The sequence below is a fragment of the Vicugna pacos genome, chromosome 6 (assembly GCF_048564905.1).
Source record: "Vicugna pacos chromosome 6, VicPac4, whole genome shotgun sequence".
NCBI lineage: Eukaryota > Metazoa > Chordata > Mammalia > Artiodactyla > Camelidae > Vicugna > Vicugna pacos.
In genome coordinates, this window is record NC_132992.1 from 50,549,364 (window position 1) to 50,570,464 (window position 21,101).

At 35.9% G+C, this 21,101-nt stretch overlaps 1 protein-coding gene across 2 annotated transcripts in view; it reads right to left on the minus strand.

Annotated features, from left to right (window-relative positions):
* Window positions 1-21,101, minus strand: part of MDGA2 (MAM domain containing glycosylphosphatidylinositol anchor 2) — a 417,841-nt gene that overhangs the window by 388,793 nt on the left and 7,947 nt on the right. For both annotated transcript variants that reach the window (XM_031679006.2, XM_072962999.1), the window contains exon 2: window positions 11,744-11,883. The gene's annotated coding sequence lies outside the window, so the exon portion shown is untranslated. The remainder of the gene's footprint in view (window positions 1-11,743; window positions 11,884-21,101) is intronic.

Below are 21,101 nucleotides of genomic sequence, written 5' to 3' on the forward strand. Positions count from 1 at the left end.
TAATTCATTTCTTTCACTAAATTTCCTGTTTGAAACCTACAGGGTTTTTTTTGAGGTATAGTTGATTTATAATATTGTGTTAGATTTAGGTGTACAGCATAGTGATTAGGGTTTTTTTGTAGATTATGTTTTATTATAAGTTATTATAAGATATGGAATATAATTTCCTGTGCTATACAGTTAATCTTTGTTGCTTTTCTAAACTCAAGAGTTTTAAGTAATCAGAATGGTTTCTATTTCCCTTCTCCAACACTAACTGATGACCATGCAACATAAGAGCCTCCTAGTAATTGCAACCCTCTGTTCAAGTATTAAGTACGTGTCCATGAACACACACACACACACACATATTCATAATAAAATTATATAAACCAACAAACTTTGATTAGTATCTTTTTTTAGTAAATTATACTAGGCAGCCACGTTAAACAGTCCCAAGCCAAGTGTGTGACTCACTGTAACTGCCAAAGAGCAGTCAGAGGGAATCAACATCTCAAGGAGACAAATGGTTGTGAGGGCAGTCGTAGAGTTAGTTTACGTGTATGTCTAACAACAAAGCAAATGCAGCTTTCAATTTAATCTATCAACAAATCAAACCACTAGCAATTTTCAGACTGATGAATTACAAGATGTCATCACAATATTGGAGCAGTTGCCATTTTTCTTAACTAAAATGTCGTCCAAGGCAGTGCATGCTCTCCACGCAGGGGATTCACACATATGTGAGAAAAGGTACCTATGGATCACCCATCCTATATCTTGCATCCAAATTCCCCGTGCTTGTACTTGTGAAGGAACTAACTCTCCCTGTGGCTTTTCTGTTTCACACCATAGGAACAACAGAGGTTTTGTTCCCTCAAAGGCTTCTAGTAAAATTAGCTGGGACCAGTTGACAGTATGAAGTCGAATATGTGTTAGCATACTCTTTCAAACTCTGTTCTACTTTCTACTAATATCAAATTTTTCCTTTTTGTGGTGAAATCAGACTTCCATCATTTCTATATTATTTAGACATAGGGTTATGACTTTGAAGTTTTAAACAACAAATTCCAGGCAAATAATTACCAGGTTTTTGTCTGATACTTTGTGAATATGCTTCAGTCACTTGAGATCCCAGTGTTGCCCTGTTATATCTGTAATTAAAAATGTGTACCGTTGTCAAAAGTGGTACGGAGGGTCTAGAGTCTTCTCCAACTAAATGGCTTTAATAGTTTCATATGATTGAGTCCCATTTCCCAACTGCCTTTAAATCCTTGCTGGGTAGTAAAATAAGAAGACACATTAAGTGTCTTCAAGACCACCAAGGGAGCATTTAATGCATTTCTGCAGGCACTGAGGTATGCAGCCTCCAACAGTGCCTACACAAGTGAATCTAAGGTTTCCTTAAATGCTTAATTCTCAGAGGTAAATGATAATAGGCACAGACAAAAATGATCTGGTATTCTGAAAAAGGAACAGAATTAAATAAAATGGTCAACAGTTAGTCCAAAGAGGTAATGCCTGCCACATTCACTCATTTAATAATTGAAACCATGTATGTGAAAGCTTTTATATTTATGGTCCCGTATATTTTATCCTCCAAAGCAGGATAGTTTTTGGGACTGAGAGACAATGACATTAACAAGTATACCAGAACAATAGCTATAAACCAGGACTGTCCCAGGCAAATCATGACATATGTTCACTCTGTGATAGAAAATAAGAATATAAGACCCAGTTCTTTGTTTTCTAGGAGTTTACTATCCAGTGAGAGATAGGAAGTGAAAAAAATATATATGATTATTCTATTTCTTTCATTACTTCTATCATCATTATCAATATTGTTACTCAATAATTTTTTTTTGGTCTTCCCTTGTATGGATTTATTTGATTCTTAAGGAACCTATACCATTACTACTACTATTATCATTTTGTACATGAGGAAAACAAGTGAAAGAGAGGTTAAATACATTACCCACATTCAGTGGCTAGAAAGTAGAGAAGGTGGAATGTGAAACTGTGTAGTTTGGCTCTAGAGCCTAAAATCTCACTCACTCCCCAAAGCAAGATCCCATGATGTATCACGGTAAGAAATGACCAGGTATTCTGGGACCACAGAAGAAAGGCACTTAAGCAAGCCTCTTTGACCAAGCAAGGCTTTTGGGGAGAAGTGATAAATAAGCCGCCAATTCAGTTGGCCAAGGGGAAGGGGTGTGGACAAGTGGAAGGGACAACAAATATTAAATCAATAGGCAGAGCACTCTAAATTCCTTTAAGATTAATGATGCACAACAATCATTGTATGTATCATGTGCTCTTTTAAAGCAGCTCCAGACCATGCCCAGTGAAGGTATAAACTAATTTAAAAGAATCAATAACATATGTTATGAGTTGAATTGTGTGCCCCCAAAAGATATGTTGTAGTCCTAATTCCCAGTCCCTCAGAATGAGACCTTATCTTTAAACAAGATAGTGGCAGATGCAATTACCCGAAATCATACTGGAGTGTGTGGGCCTGTAATCCAACATGACTAGTGTCCGTGCGGGAAGAAGAAAATGCCATTTACACACACACACACACACACACACACACACACACACACACGGGGACAGGGGCACAGACTGGAATGATGCAGCTGAAACAAAGAACATCAGGGACTGCTGGCTACGTCCAGAAGCTCAGAGGAAGCAAGGAAGGGTTCTGCCCAGAATCTTGGGGGGAGTATGGCCCTGCTGACACCTTGATTTCAGAATTCTAGCCTTCCAAATTGGGAGAGTATTTTCACTGAGAGCCTTTAAAACTGTTGTTTTAAGTCACCCAGTTTGTGGTACTTTACTACGGCAGTCCTAATACAATATAGAACCATACAATCAGGTACGTGCACAATTCTGCAATTAGGGAACTCTTTAGGCTACTACTAGATAGTAGCTGATGTAGAATTTATGTATGTCATGAAATGTATAGGAACATGCTGTAAGTCATGCTTTTGTGCTGTTTCAGAAAACTCTTTCCAAAATGGCTGGCTATAGTCCATCTTCTTGATGGCACTATAAAGAGTAATTCAAAATGGTCAGCTGCTCTGATTATACATGCAATGTAAAAGTTCTCTTAGATTTGGTACCACACTGCACCCCTGGATGCCTAAAAGTTAATCTTAAAAAATACAGAATTCCTATGACACCCAACAGAGAAGACACTAATTAACTAAGGATTTTGTTTCTCCTCAAGCTTATCCAACACCATTTAATGATTTCTGCCAAAGGCAAGTAAGTAAACGAGAAGGGACCAGGTTGTAAGGGATAATGTTTCCTCATGTACCACAAGAAGCAGAGAAAGGAAGAAATCAATGTTTGCTGATAGAAACAGATAAAACTGTCAGGAAAATAAATGTTGTTTTTACGTTTTTGTTAAGACTTTGGCACTAAGAGAAAATCAAAATAAAAGATTAACAATTCCTTAAAAAATTGAGTTATTCTTAATACCTGTGTTCTCATTCTTCAGTCTTGGAAACACTTACACTTTACAAGCAGTTTGTTGTGTGTAGTGTATTTAACTTTTTCAGGTCATAGAAAGGCTTTTATTTTTTATTGATTTTGTTTGAAGCATGTTTGGGCATTTCAGGAAAAGGCTATGATGAGCCTAATTTGGAATAAATGTGTCATGTTTACAACCAGCACTGGTATAGATTATTAATTACCACCAAGAGGATATTGTTTAGCATAGAAGTGGACAGGCAGTATTTTCTACGATAGTAGCTGAAATTATTAAACTTAAGTTTCAAGCCTTAGTATTTCAAAGTCAGTCTAAGGAGTGGTCCATTATATTGGAGTTTGAAAACTCAAGTAAATCCAACTACTTAATGGGCAACTTTAACGTACTAGCCATAAGTGAAGAGGATAAATTTGATTCAGTGGGATCACACGTAGATCACTACTATATTTATTTTCATGCTACCTTTTTAAAATAGCAGGGGTTTACATAACTATAAACGATTATTTACAATGCATTCAATGTGCCCAAATGATATGCTTTTTAACAAATTTATCTTTATATATACATATATGTAAGTATATGTAATACAGACTTGAAAATTCATCAGCTAATTTGATTATCATTCCATCATGAAAAAAATAATTTCAGACTATGTTGAAATTGGTGCATTTCGATTTTGCGATACCTCAATAACTAATAGGGGAAAAAAGACTAAAAATCTAAGGGAAAAGACTATATTTATTATAAGATATCTATCACTTAGAGATCCTCTCATATGTTTAAGAATGCATTTCTGAAAATATGTCAATGGGAATATCCTTCTAATAATAAAAATTCAAAACCAAATCATGAATGTCTATGTAATTAGTGAGAATTTCTACATTAAAAGAATTGCAACTACTTACATTAAAATAACCCATTTTAACTATGAACAATACAGCCAGTAGGTTCTCAATTATATATTGATAGGTAGTACTAATTTCCTTCTGTCTTCTATAAATGCCCAGATAATTTTTGAACGCTTATTTCATGTCAATTGCTGTAATAAAATAACAGTCATGGTCATATCACTCTTGTATATATTTTTCATTAAAATATGTAGATTTCAAAAGGAGAGATCTAATTTCAAACTTCCATGTGATTTGTGTATCTAATTATTTTTGGCTGTTTTGAGATCCATTTTCTTATCTCCCAAAAGATCCAATTTTGGCGATGAGAGGCAAAGCTATCACAACCAAACAAATATTCAGTCTGTGTTTATATTGTAAATCTCTGTCACACGAACTTCCTTGTGCATGAACCTGCAAATTTTCAATGCTTAGATTTAATTCAAGTACAAGACATATTTTTAAAGAGATGAGAATAAATGAGGAAAATATACTCATGCTAATTACATAAAAGTCTTAAGAACTAAAAGCAAAATTTTATTGAACATTATACCTTGGCTAGTGACTTATGGTATTCCTTTATGAGTCTTCAGGAAAAGTAGAAGTACAATAATTCTGAATCACAATTAAGCAACACAAGGTCAGCAGCAAGAAAGCAAAAACTAGGATTAAGTGTATAAACACATTCCTCATTAGGTTTGAGTCCAGGAGATGGGTACTGTCTTATCCTGGAATTGCCCCAGGAAAGAAAATCTAAGACAAGGTATTACAGTAGATAGTTTATTTTCAGTTTATTAATCCCAGGGAAACAGAGTAGAGGACTGTGAACAGTGACACAGAGAAGGAGGAAAAACCAATACAATGAAGCGTTATGCCAGTCATTGCTGAGACTGACTGGCACTCCATTCTGCTGGGACTCTCCAAGGAGTCATGTAGGATATGTTACTGAATTGCCTAACCAAGGGGGCATGCATCGACTGGATTCTACTCCCTATTGACCAAAGAGCTGCTTTTCAAACAGCAGTTTAATATTCTGCTGTAGAAAGTTTAGTCTTGTTCTAGAATCCAAAGTTTTGTGCTGTAACTCTATTCTTAGGACTTAACAAAAGAATCCACACAGGATTGTTATCCAATACCAAGTCTGCTAGATCATGCTGCCTGAGCAGCAAGGCAGTTTGCACTAAAACCTGGATTTGCTGCAGAGCCCACTCTTCTTCTGAGCCTCGCTTGAAACCGATAGCCTTTAAAGTTACCAGATAAAGTGACCTGGAGCAATACATCCAAGTGTATCATATGCAGCTCCTAAAATTCAGAAAAGTTTAGAATATACTGGACCTCTTAGTGGGCAGCTTGTGAGGAATAACAACTTTTTTTACAACCTTAGATGGAATGTCCTACCATGGCCCAGACCATCAGACTCCAAAAATCACCAATTTGACAGGCTGCTAAAATTTTGGATACTGTATTTCTCATCTTCTGGCATGTTTCTATCTTACTACAGCATTCAGAGTACTTGCTGCTTCCTGTTCAAAAGGTCAGAATGACATGATACAATCAATATAATGGACCAATGTAATGTTCTGTAGATTACAAAGAAAATCAAGTTCCCTAGGCACTGTGATGTTACAGAGAGTAAGAGAGTAAATCTTTACTTTATCCAGGGCAGAGCAGTGCATGTGGATTGCCGTCCACCTCATATAAAAGCAAACTTTAAATTCTTTTTCTTGATGAGAACTGAAAAGCATTCAATTATCAGATGGCTAACTGCACACCAGCTAGTGTCAGAGGTGTGTCAGTTTGTACCAGTGCAGCGGCACATCTGACCCAGCAGCACTGTTAGCTTGATCGTTAACCATAGCCTATCATAATCTGCCATAATCCACCTGGCTGTTTAGGTATCTCATGTGTAAAATAAATTGGAACATGATAGAGGCTACTGCTCCTTCATTGTCAAGTCTTTAATGGCAGCACCTGATCTCTGTAATTTCTCCTGGGATGCAGTATTAACTTGTGATTTAATATTTTGGTTTGGGATAAACACAGTTTTACAGTATTCCACTGGGTCCTTCCTACCATATTAACTCTGAGTTACTCCACAGGTCAGGTAGCCAACATGAGGATCCTGCCAGCTGCTAAGTATGTCTGTCCCAATTATTCATTTGGGAGACTGGAGAAATAAACACAGACGCACTTATCTGGACCAGGACTCCATTTATCACCGGCTGCCATAAGCCCCCACTCTGTGTTAGCATTACAAGTCCACTGCTGTAGTGCCAGCTCGGACTCTATACCATGAAGAGCCCTCAGAAAGCCTTGGTATCCCTGTCTCCAATGCAAAGCACTATGACAAATACCACAGATTTTGGGGGGGGGCAGATTCAGATAGTATTTCTGGTATAAGCTTGTAGAGGTATTGCTAGATCTTTCCTCAAAGAAACCTGGTTTCCCTTTCAAACACTGAGTGTTGGCTCTGTGAAAAACTAGTTTAGACTTGGAGACTGAATGAGTGATTGTGATTGTTTTATTACAGTGGAAAATGTCAACCTCTTCCTCACCAGGTGTCATTTTTGTCTGTTTATATGAGTCAAGTATCACTCTAGTCTAGTTTATCCCTAAAGACACCACAGTCTGTTATCCTTCACCACAAAGTCCTCTAGATAAAAGGCAACCTGGCTGCTACTCAGATCTGCTGCTCATTACACTGGTTATAGCTATACTGAGTCTGGTGGTGAAGGGTTACCAACCAACCTCTGTCATTACAGAATCCTATTATCCTGCTGACTATAGAGATCCTAGTTTCACAGCCACATTCCCTACTGCAACCCAAGTCTGCAGAGGACAGTCACCCTTGAGCTTCTCAAGGATGACAATGCCCATCTGATCAATGCATGTCTCATAGTAGCAGGAGCGTCCTTTGGGAACTCTCTAAAAACGAGTCTCATATAATAAACCTGTGCTAACTTTCCCACCTCCCCAAGCCTTCTGAACTCTCCTTCAATATTCTGTAATGGCAGTTCCTGGATCTCTATCTCACTTACTGTACATATGTCATCATGGTAGGAGTCTAAATGTCAAAGAACCATCATAACAGCCTGAAGATATTCTTACAGATAACTAACCCAAGTCATGGAAGAGTGCTTCCACCTTAAATTCTCCCTGGTCCAATACTATCAAAATCCAGACCCAGATTACAGCTAACTCAAGATACATTAGCTAAAGCCAGGAACATGACCAAGACCAACTTTGATGGGAGAGTAAGCAATACTCTACCTACTCTACTGGGCTACCTGCAATTGTGATGTGGTGACAGTAATAGTTTAGAATCATTAAGTTTACGGAAGAAATTAGTATTTTGTATCAATGACTCAATTACAAATCCCATGGTGAAGATTTACTAAGTAATTTACGTTTTACTAGGGACTCTGCTAAATGATCTCCATGTATTAACTCATTAAGTACATTGACAAATGTTGTTTTCACAAATGTCTGGACTGTATGATAAATGTTTCTTATAAGCATCAGTCAAGACTGCATGAAATTAAACAAAAGATGAACTCTGAAGTAACTGTGAATAGATTCAGATGTCCTGAAGAATGAAAATGATCCTCTATATTCATGAGGATTTTTATTAAATTAATGAAAATATCCTTGGTTATTGATGATATACTGGGAGTAAGAAGTGTCAGTAGTTTTGGAGCAGATTAAAGTACTGAACACAAAAAAGACTTTCCATATTCTATGTAAAAAGCAACGGAGGCAAAACTGTTTGAAAGTATGGCATCAACCACAAGAAAGACTATAAATGCCTTCTCCTAAACAAACTATGGTGAGTGTATTACCTTATGCAACCACAAACTTAATAAAGATCTTTATCACCAGGGGATGAGACTGTGTGTTTGAGGATACGTGGAGGGGAAGAAACTGTAAATGTAGCTATTGATATGGAATTTGTAATTAATAAATTTTTGGATACTTGTCCTAAACTACATCCTATTCAAAAATTCATCGAAAAAATATTGGTTGTTTTAGTTTGACATAAACACATATAATTATATTTCTAGAAATGCACTGAAAAGGACTATAAGGTGATACACCAAACTATTTAGCAGTCACCTCTGAGAGTGGTGGGTGAGGGAGTGAAGAGGACCATTCATGTTAAATACCTTATTGCTTAAATCATTTACAAGAGGACTAAATTCATAATTCATTTGTTATGGGTCTGGAAATATTGAGAAAGAGGAGAGAGAGAAAAGAAGGAAGGAAAAAAGGAAGGAAGGAAGCAAAAAAAAAGAAGGAAAGAAAAAAGAAAAGAAGGAATGAAGAGAGCAGGTAGCCAGCTCCTGAAATTATGAGTGTCTAGAGAGAACAGTATGTTGGCACATTTACTAAAAAACCCTTGCCTCCTTTCTTTCTTACCTCCCCCACATACATTTATAATAAGCTCTCCTTAAATGAGGTAGTCTGAACATGGTTCTAGTCCATGTAAGCTAAAAAGAAAAGCAGCCAACATATATAAAGGTTCTGCAGTGCATTAAAACACAAAAATACTGAAGTTTGTTGAAATGCATCTAATTTAGGCTTAGAAATGCTAAGAATTATTTTTAAAAATTTCTTATTTCATACCTACACATTCAACTCTAGACTTTAGAGTCTAAGCATAAGTTGCTTAAGAATAATAAAAAGTCAATATATATTTTATGTATCAACATGTTTATCATGTGCTGCATGTATATACGTATGTGTATATATATAATTTATGTACATATATTTATAACATATATTTAACCCTTGAAAGGAATCTATGATATAGGCATGATGGTTACCATCATTTCTAGTATATAAATAAGAAAATGAGGCACAGAGAAAAGAGAGGTTAAGGAACTTTCCCGAGATCACAATGATAGTCATGATGGATCCAGGGTTATAACCAAGCAGTCCCAGTGCCATGCTCTTAACTACTGACCTTCTTCACTTATTCTACTTCCCTTGGGTACATTAACACCCTGAGGCCACTACACATTGCCAACCAAGATTATTTTTAAAGAAAATTTTACAGAATCTGGAAAAAATGTTATCTTATAATACGTCTGGAAATAGAAATCTTTGTGATCCTTGTTACCACAGGAATAGGTACCAGATTAAGAAATCTTCTGAAGAGTAAATGAGGAACTTCTCTCTTCCACTGCATTTCCAACTATTATCATATTCAGAATATGATAAGGCAGCAAGAAAGTCATTCCAGCTTCATGGTATCAGCCAAGAAAAACCATCCTCAGGACCAGATGCCAACAGTATGCCCTGTAGTGTTTGGCCAGGATGCCAAGGCCCAGCTGTTCTGTCAGCCTTCTTTACACAGTTTGCTGACAAAGAAGAAGCCCGGTTCATGTTTCAAACAGGCAACATAAACTGAAACTGATTCACCTGCAAACACCTGAATTACTTCTAGAAATAAAGAAATAATGACACTGACATGATAAATTTTTTGTAGGATCAGAACACACTGAAATGTTTCCAAAAATGAAACTTCTCAGGAAAAATAAATAAGGCAATAATCTACGCCCATCTTTCTTATTTTATTTTGGATTGGCCAGAGATCAAAGATTCCATTCCAGATTGCTGAATCATGAAAGGGAAGATGCATGGAGAAAATAAGAAATTGCTACTTAATATTAAGGGAACATAAGGATGAAGACAGAGGGAGAATAACAGCCGGAATGACTTAAAAACAAAGATAAGTTGCATTTTTAAGTAAAATTTGAAGTTCAGGAAGTGCAGAATTTGGTGCATTCACGGTAGGAATAATGGGATCATCAATGAGTCTGCTCTTGCGGCTTCTTTTACATTTACTTGGACCTCCCTACTTTGATCTCAACTTTTTTATTCTGGAATTCTTATTCTATGTATATAAGTACAAAAATTAAAATCAAGTTATAACACTAAATTTTCTTTGGGATAGTATTCTTTAGTTAATGTTATCATTTTTTAACTTTAGTAAAATTATTTGCATTGGACTCCATTGTTTTCTGCATAAATTTTAAAATAAAAAAGCTTTCCATATCAGCTTATTTGTCTATACCAAGTTTTAACAATTATTTCTTCTGTTTTATATATTTAGTTTTTTTCTACCAAGTCTAATTATATTGGGTAAAGTTTTGCATTACAATTTTGTGAAGACAAGTTTATTATTTAATTAATTTTCAGTTCTTAGCAAAGATCATAATTTGTAATTTGTGTAGATTTTGGATTTTAGCTATTGTGGTTTTTATTAGTTTTCAATAATTTTAATAATTATTTTTTAGATTACTTTTACCAACAGCATAAGTTCAATAAAGCATATTTCACCATTTCACTTTATTCATGGCCTCATTAATCTATTGCTTCATTCTGTGAAGTTTACATGCTTATTTTCATTTGTTCTTCAGGGTTAAAATGGTAGTCAAAACATCCTTGAGGATCAAGGAGTTAAGGATGGCAGGACCAAAAGATGAGGTTAAAAGGAATCTTTGTTAAAAGATCACATTGTTCTTTACTTTCCCCTATATAGTTCTGTTAGCTGGAATTTTTTTCCTGTAGTACAAATACTTAAAATACGTAACTGTGTCTACCAAATGAGACTTTTCTATCACAGTGTTGGTGTTGATTACAAATGCATATTTTGAACAAATCAGGTTAAATATATAACAATATGAACTGGCAATTAATAAGTAAAGCATCCTGAATAATCTGTATCTGAATTACATTTTTATATCACAGATACATAATTTAACTACATTACCTTGTATCTTATCCTTTCTTACACTCCTATAAGCGTTTTCTTTGCTCATTGTTTATAATTTTAGAGCCCTTTCAAAGTCTCAATTTCTGTTCCTGCCATTAAATTAGCTTATGAAAGCTGGAGCTGATGACTCTGATAACCTGAATGCTTATAGCACCTGCAAAACATTTGTTTTTGAGGCTTTCTATGAATATAATGACTAGGAATAGGAAAAGTATATGACCTGGTGCATCACATTCTCAGAACAAATGCTTCCTCCACTGCAGTTATGTCATCATGAAATCATGTTCTACATTCTAAAATAAACTCATTGCCATATGAATTGTTATCTTACTGTGATATTTTTGTAGTTGTCTTTTTTAACAGCTTCCTTTGAAGTGTCTTTAAAATATCTCACGATACCCAAACAAAAATTTCTTTTTTGTCTTACCTACATGAATAACTCAACCTTGAATGTTCAGCAATTACCACCCTTATCCTGGGTTGCACATGCATACCTGAATTTCACACACACACACACACACACATTTTTAGCTAAATCTAAAAGATACTTTTTGACTTCCAAGAAAAGTCAAATTGTTTTCCACAATGTCACAGTTCGGGACTCACCTGTGGACGTGGATGTCCTGTGACCAGACAGGTCAGTTCCAGGGTTTCTCCTTCCCGTATAGTGTAGACCCTTTCAGAGTAGCGCTCTTCCTCTATGTTACAGGCCAAGCCTGAGTGCACAATACGAACCGTGGGGGGAGCTGTCGAGTCAGGAAGAAGGGAGACAAGACACATAAAAAGATAAGTAAACTGTCTTCCCATGACTCATTGTGGTTGTAAGAGCAATTCTTATTAGACTTTACCATTGTCAGATCTATCAGTCTTAATACTTAGAGCATCCTCAAGGGATTAAAGATTTTGCTGGACAGAAAACTTCAACTTTATCTCACAGTCACCAACACATTCTGAAAATGACAAACGGGAATAGGGTGGCAGAGGAAAAACTGGTGATTCAGGAAATCACCATCATTACAATCTCAATGATAAAATTTGATGGTTAAAACGTGAGAGTTTCCTTTCTGAAATCCAAAATTTAATACAGTAAAGGATGTTGTTCAAAAGCTAGATAATGCAAAAGAAAGACCATCAGAAAGGAAAAAGGAATTTGAATTAAAGATACTGTCATTTTTCTATTAATTTTATAAGCCACGTGGTACAAATAGGGAGCTACAGAATAGGAAGATTTGGTCATTACGAACTGAATACCAACTTAGTTTTCAATATTTATAGACTCCTGGATTAATATGAGCAAAAGATGATCACTGAATTAAGCCACTGATGAAGGCTATAGATCACTGATGCCTAGGTATAAAATTCTGATTCAAGATACATATACTTTCATGAAACTGTCCAAATTCCTAAATACAATTTTCTCCTACTTCATTGCCACATGGGCCTTTAAAATTTGACTCATACTCACTGACTTCTGTGTTATTGGAAACCCACTATACTCAAAAACTCTTCGGGTCATGAGAAATACTTAGATAATAAGACACGCTTTTTGTTATCAAGGAGATCACTTCAAATGACTAGCTTCAAACTGGAGGTCATCTCCATTTGTAGATTCAGCATTTTTGTTTGTAATATATTTGGCATGGAGGAGAAAGGGTTATCTTAATCAAAAGCAGGAGAAAAGCTGTATCTACACGTAAAGAACAGCAATCTCAAGAATTTCCTGGTAGCAATCTCAGCCTAAGTGGTATTATTAGCAGGGTCTGTGGTTGCTTAAAATTAATATAGGCACATTTAGAATTTTTTATTTAACATTTAAAAGACTATGAGTCCCATAAAATGTCAAGACGAATTTGGTGATTTTATAGAGGAAATAAAGTGATTATTAAGTCCCAACTTGCAGGAAAATTTCTTTTCAGAAACTGTGTGTTCTGAAAGTAAAAAAAGAATAGTTTCCAATATCTAATATTTTGTTTTACATAACAAAATTGCACAGAATACTCAAGAGTTTAGCCTACTTATGGATAATAAAACAACGAGTTATTTCCATTTCTTCCAGGATACCCAAGCAGAGTACTGTTCTTTAACCTTCATATTCAGGATCCCACTCTCCAATACCCAGTAACAAATGACATGTAAAAATTGCCAGCAGTTGGATGAAAATGAAGAATATATTTAGAAAAGTGGTTCTTACATTCAGTGTGCATAATATAAACTCCCCAGGAACTTGTTTAAAACGTAGATGTCAGAGGTGTATACAGAGACTTGTTACGTCTGCAGAAAATTCCAGAAATCTGCCTTTTTACCAAACACCCCAGGTGATGACAATGACAGTGCTACTTAGACCAGACCACTTGAAATAATTTTCTGGGGCTAAATAAATATTTATTTACTAAAGGAAAATACTCCATGGGATAATATGACATCTTTCCCCTTTTAATTTTTTTCAGGTAACTAAACGTCACATTACGCAACCTTTCACTGAATTAAAAATTAAAAGATGCTTAAACAAATCAAATGTTTTGCTTGGTATATAAAACCAATTTATCAAAAAATGTCTACCATGTCTTTGGACTCTGTCTAGACACTGTAATAATTCGTTTAGTTTTATGACATTAGAAATTATCTGCAGTGTTTCTCTGGGTGTTCTGATACAGTTCACACATGGTTTCCTACAAATCATTTCCTATAGTGATCAAATTTAAACTTCAACTTAGATAAGTAATAAGAGAAAGCTATTTCTTTTTGAACATCTATCATACAACTGTACACATATTATAGATGTCAATAAACTGATGACAATAAACATTTGTAAAATATAAATAGAAAATTGTTAAATAAAAAGTATAGACTCATTACACTGACATATATTTCTATGCCAGATTTAGCCTAACAAGCAATAGCCCACATGTTTATTAATGCATCTAATTATATAGTAACATGACATTTTTTCCAGATTAATTTACACTTGTTATCTTTGTTTTAATTTCAAATCAGTGAATAGTATTGTTAATGTTAAGACCTATCTTTCCAAAGCATCATTATGCAAATAAATAGCTTTATTTAAAACATTTAAATTATACAGTAAGCTCACTGTGTTCATTTACAAGGGTTAATTTTCTACTATTTTCTTCTATATTTTAACACATTCTTGGAAAAGGTAATTGCCTATATACTATAGTCATCATGAACCTACCACCTATTTCCACCAAGGAGAGTAAAATATTCTAGCAGATTGTAAGTGTTGAAAATGTATTTTTCCTAGGATACACTGAAATATATGCTTAGTACTTTATAAGCTCAATGATAAGGTAAACATTTTGGAAGCTTTCATTAATTCTTTTGGTCTTCAGAAAGCTCAACTGTAAAGGTCTTAAGAGTTCATCCAGGTCAGTGTTCTTATTTCGAAATTAGGGGAAGAATATCTAAGGACATCCAGTGACCTGGCCACAAATGGCCTAAATGAGACCAGGACCATTTTTACTACTTCATACTAATAAAACTGTGTTTGATATAATTAGAGCTCTAAATAACTCCTAGCTTAGACCTAGACTAGACTAGAGGAATAAAAAGATTGATAAACTGTTCTTGAAGTTAAGCACCGTTAACTAGATCAACAATATAAATAATATAATTGTTCCAAACCTAATCAATGTAACTTTGTCCCAATTCACTATCCTGCCTCCAGTCCCTATCAAATCCATGCAATCTTACAACTGCCAAAATAATATATTGTAACTTCTATTTTCATCATGTTGTGTTCCTTTCTAAGTATCTATTAAGATCTCCCCATAACATGTCAGAGAGTCCAAATCCCCCCACGTAGCATTAGGTGCTCTGTACATGGTCCTCGTACTCACTACCCAACCCGAAATCCCACTTCTCTGTAACATCCTCCCAACGTCAGCGGGAAGTTAAAGAGCACTGAGAATTCAAGTGTCCTTGCTCATGATGCCACACCCCCCCCCAGCTAGAATCCCCACACTGATCTTTGGACCAGCGTTGCTGAAACCTTCATGGACTACTTCAGAGCGATTCTCTTCTCTTTTTTCCAGATGTGTATTTCCCAGTGATTCTCCTTTTTCTTAACATTCTAACTGGATATAAAGAACGTCATTATGAGGATAAACATCATTTGGGGCATCTGTCCCACATCACATAATTCAGAGCAAAGTAAGTATTTAATAATTAATTTACAATTATTTTTAGTATACATCACTATAAGGACTCTAACCTTCTATTTTAACAAAATATAAACTATTATGGCACTGAATTTGCTTGCTTTCAATATAAATGTAATTTGCAGTACTATAACTGAAGCCAGACGAGTTTTATCCTCTGCCTTGTTGGAAAAAACCTCAATTCATCATCCTGAAATTGGACTAAGGGTTATGATCCCATTTGCCCTGTAGAGTCAGCAATGAATTAAAATGTTAAAATATTGCATGAGACTCATATTCATCCTAATTTGCTTGCAGTAAACTAAATCCCATTACATAAAAATCTTCCCTAACCCTAATTATATCAACTCCCTTAATCTGAGTAAGCTGACTTTGGATTCAAGAGGTCAGCCTAAAAGGGCAAAAGACAGGCATTCTTTTATCTTGTTACAGTACACTTTTGAAAATTCTGGACAGTACACAAACCTAATTCTGTCTGTATTCCATTGGAGAGAGAACACAAATAAATTATTCCCAATGGCAACAGCAGGATCGTTTTTTAGCCTTTTATCTCATATACAGACTTTCAAGCATATATTTACTGAGCAACTGCTACAGATTGGGCATCAGGCTATGGGCTAAGGATACGCAGATTAATGTTATGAGCTGTGCCCTCTATGAGTTTACAGCCTACTGGGGCTGCCCCATTTATGTATATACAAAAATAATAAAACAATTACAGTTGAACAAAATAGGTACTTTAACAGAAGAAAGAGAAAGTACTATAAGAGGACAAAGTAGAAGATAACTACAAAGCCCGGAGGACTCCACCAGGTTTCATAAAGCCAGTGACACTTAACTTAGGTTTGGAAAGGTGCATGTGGTGGAAGCGAAAGAGGAAGAACATTCCAGAGAAAGGAAATGGTGTGTTCAAAGGCACATCTGAAAGAGACAGCCTGCAGTGTTTAGGAAATAACTGAATGAAAATGTGGTCCATGTAGTTTATCATTCACTCCAAATCTTGACACAGGTACCACTCTCTCAACTTGCCATTAGTCTCCAGACAAAGGAAAGATACCGCATAGCCCTGGGAATGGAGAGGATGGGAGAGACCTACTTCAGAAGTTTTGGTAGAAGGACTTGAGGATTAACTGAACATGGTGGTGAGGGAGCAGGAGTTAAGGTGACACTGAAGTTTATATTTTGGTTAAACAGGTGAAAGATAATATTTTTTCATAGAAAATGCTGTCTTGATTACTAGAGACTCCACACTGTTCACAGCTGGGAGAGACTTCAGATGAAGGGCGCCAGCCCCCAATCATGGAGGTGCTGTTAGAGGGAGGACTTGGGTGTGAAGTGTTCTGAGGGGGAAGCTTCCTTCATGTTCCTAAAGGGCATGCCGATCTTAGCCAGTAGTAAGCTAAGAGTATGACACTGGGAGTTTCCTCTCCTTTAAGAGCCCCAAGTGAGAGCACTGCTCTTCGGAAAATCCCTCATACCCCTGGTCCAGCTGTCCTCTAGGAATCGAAGTTGCCAGTGAAATCTTGTCGCTCTGCTACACGAGGTCAAGGTAACTTATATTCTTGGTGCAGGTCACAGATCTCCTGGGATAGGTAGTGTGGAGAGAGGGAGGCCCACTGAGCCCCTCTAAGAAGCCCCAGTGAAGACATCAGTAAACCACCCTGAGCCAGCATCCCTCACACACTCTAGATTCTGTTGTGGGGGAGAGAGAGAGAGAGAGAGAATGTCTCACAACTTACTGCTTTCATGTGGCCAGACAGAGATAACAGAGTTAACCCTATTACATACTCCATTCTTGTAGCAGTGATCAGCTTTGCTTGTAAAGCAAACAAAACAGTAATCAAATTCCCTTCCCTTTTTCTACTGATTTAAGTGATTACATGATTTCATAAAACATTTATCAGTTCTCTACAGCATCGTACACTTAGCTAATTGATAATTGCCAAGAATTGGTCTCTTCTGCTTATTTCACAATTCCCAATGTAGCACATGTACTTCTAAAGCATGGTATCTTCCATTCTTCTTACTTCTCTCTTTTCTATCTGAGTTACTAGTTTAAAATACTACATGAGTCTTCTCCTCTCTCCCTTTTTCACAATAATCTTCCAATTCAACTTTTAAATGAAGTATTGTGCTTACAGATGTAGGCTATAATTATCCTCCTTCCTGTTGACAACTCTTTTGCCTAGTATCTTTCTCCTTAGGCTCATTATATTACATATTTTCATATTACAAATCTTAGAAAAGAGGAGAATATGAAAATTTGGGAGAGGAGGAGAAAATTTCACCTTTAGAAACTGATGTTGACTGGTCACCAACTGAAAAATTGTTGCTGGATATAAAGATTTAGAGTTTTGAAATGGTAGTTGACAGTTGACAGCAACAGATGAGATGAAATGGCCAACACAGAGTATGTAGAGTGAGAAATTAAGAGGATAATGCTAGAACCATAAGGGATGTGAATTATTGATACAGAACTGATATAGATATGAATACGAATACAGACAGGAGAAGAAAAGAGACTCGGGTAGAAGGAAAATGAAGAAAATGAGGTGCGTTAACAGTTACACACAGAGATGCTTGAGAATGGTGAACTGTCCAAAATTGTCACTTACAACAGAGTTTCTAGTTAGGAAGAGACCAGACAAAGGCCATTGTTTATGACAGGACGGCACTGGAGAATTTCAAGTGAGACTTGGCTGTAGAGCAGCACAGACAAAAGATGGAGGAGGTGAGATTTGACTGAGAAGGAGAAAAGTCTAGGGTCAAACCAAGCTTCAGGCCAAAAGTAAAACTGCTATTGAGGTTTATCCATATATAAAAAGGAATGATAAATATAAAACTGAATGTTTTGATAATATTACACCACCGTCTCAGAATCACAAAGACTATTTACATTGTAAGAAACAAGTGTAATACTTGTATTCTCAGTATAAACTGTAGCTTTTACCATCACTATACTATTTTTATACTATCCTTCATACTTCTTTTACAATTAACTTTCCCTAAAACTCCCCTTTCTTTCTTCTCCTTCCTATCTTTCTGTCATTTTATACTTTTACAAATTTAAATCTGCTAACTTCTGTACCACATATGCATTAATCTCACAAAGTGATCTAATTTCTTCTGTAAAAAAAAAAATCAAGGTTAATCCTCACAGTATATAAGTATGCTTAATCTCTCCCATATTAAAATTATTAAATGTATGTTAGAAAGTGAAGACAAAATGATATGTATCCTTCCATCAACAGGCCTCCTCTTGTCTTTCCTTTACAGTCTGGTGATTAGAAATAACAGTACCCGCTCTGAGCTGTGCTTCTGCAACTGCTTTGCAATGCTCAGTCCACAGCAGTCTGGCTTCTGCCCTATCATTTGTGTTTGTAAAAGAATAAGGGAGGGAAATAGAAGACTACTTTGCTTAATTTCTAATTTTTTTGTCATTATTTTGATCTCTTACCTCTCCTTCAGTCTTAGTTTACCCACCTTCACTTCTATGTAACTATAAAGATCTTTTGAAATTATACACTTGCTCTATACTTCAAAACAATGCAAACTATGAGTACATCCCATTAGTATTCTCAAAACCATAAATATAAACCTGCAGATAAGCAGAATGTTCTATTTATATGTCCATTCCAATAATTTCCTCAAAAAATAGTTAAAATCCTTCTGTCATTGTCATTTAAGTAATCCCAAGTAGGACAATATCTTGATACACAAACAACTTACAGCTTGTTTTTAATCAGCTTTTAGAACATTTGGGCTGTTTGATCCCATTGGTTATTTTGAGTTAACTACCACTTCAGCAACAATGTGAATTTGTTTCCCTACCTCTTTCCCCCCAACCCTCATACCTTATTAACACTGTATTCCTGTCCCCTGGAGAAAAATACATTTTACCTTTTATTTGATGAACTATAAAGTGAAAGTACTAAGATCCTATTGATCATATTCTGGATTTAAAAGATCGTATCAACTTCAATATGACTTTGGTGAAAGGCTCTGAGAATGAAAGATTTTGGATATTTTGTATTATTTCCTCAGCACACACTGAGTAGCACTGTTATAAATTAATTGAGCTTCCCTGAGAGATTCTGCAAAGCCCAAAGTAAGGCAAGAAAATTAAACCCTGAAGCCTCTAGAAAACAGCTATTAATTTTTCCTAAATAACAGAAGTTGATGTGATTTTTTTAGGTTAGTGTTAGCCAAGAATTTAAAGCAAAGAGTTTAAATTTTTAATTTAAACAAAAGTTATCTATTATATGCAATAGATACTATTTAAGATGGAAGAAAGTCTGTTATCAAAAGAAAATGACATTAAATAACAATGTAATTATGTTCATGAAATTTTAAACAAAAAAGGCAATAATGCAATTTAAATTTTAATGTTAAAACGATAAAAGCAATCATGTTTTTGTGGAAAAGAATAATCTTGTAACATCATCTTTCAACATTCTGAAATCAAGGTATTAGCTTTACAGAACACTGAATACATAATGGCAAAATACTAATATGAATTACCTTTCACAAAATGACACACGTGTCCTATGTTTCTCAAATGAAACACTAAAATATTTAAAAATATTATTAAGTTTCCCACATTTGCAACTTCAGATTTCATCAGAAATATCATTCTTTGTTTTCATCTTAAAATGTAACCTATTAATATCTAAGGCTAAAACTTTGAAGACTTTGGTATGTTTTATAGATGAAAAAAAATACAAGTTTCACTGAATGTAAGGTTCTTAACATTCTTTTCAAATACAGCATTTGAAATCTCTGACATGTGTGCCAGAGTGTTACCGGGAAGAGGGGAGTAAAAGTTACACTCTTCCCCCTTAAATGTTTCTCTTTAACCACTTGGTAAAGTTTATGTCTTCCAGGTTGTAACAGTCTCACATCAGATGATGGCCATGCGAGGATTCCAGACCATGCTGCCCTCTGACTCAAAAACAAAAGGCTGTCCTGCCCCTGGGGCCCCTATATTCAGAGATTTTTACTCCCTGCTAGGAAGTGTCAACGTCCCTACTCAGCCCTAAAGTAGTTTCTGAAGTCAGACCATTTCCCCTCTACACCCCTATAAGATTATGGGAGTAAAATCTCTAAGGGGGATATGAGACAGGAAGGAAGAGGGCAGGGCATAGCCATTCAAGCAATGACACAGTGATAAACAACAAAATGGTGGAATATTCAACTTCCAGTAGGCCTTGAGCTTCATTATACGCTCATTGTAATATATTAACATGGTAAATGGTACTCTCACAGGCACCATGACAATTCCAAGGCTAATCATAAAAGCTCAAATAGTGGCCCAGTTCCTGGGAATCCCAGCCCCTTCCCCAAAATAGCTGGAATAATCCTCCCCACTTGTTAGCATATGAAGCTATTGAGCCCATAAAAACTAACCACCCCCACACCTCGCAACTGCTCTCCCTTCTGAGTAAGACGGCCCACACTCTGGCTATCGAGTGTGTATCTACTTCTACTTTAATCTGAGCACCCAACCCCAACACCTCATGGCCTTTCTCTTGCCTTCTGAAACAGCCTGCACTCTCTGGAGTATGTATCTCTGTTCATAAATCTACAATCACTCAATTGTGGCTCGCTCTTGAGTTATTTCCTGCACGAAGCCAAGGACCCACACTCGGCGGGGCACATCCCAGGGACTCAACTGAGTCTGATGTAACTAACCACGTCTCTACATGGATGTTCCCTTTACTATGTTCTTCCCAGTAAGTCCCAGGAGAAACGTTTGACCCTACAGAGGGAGTATTAGAAAATCTAGA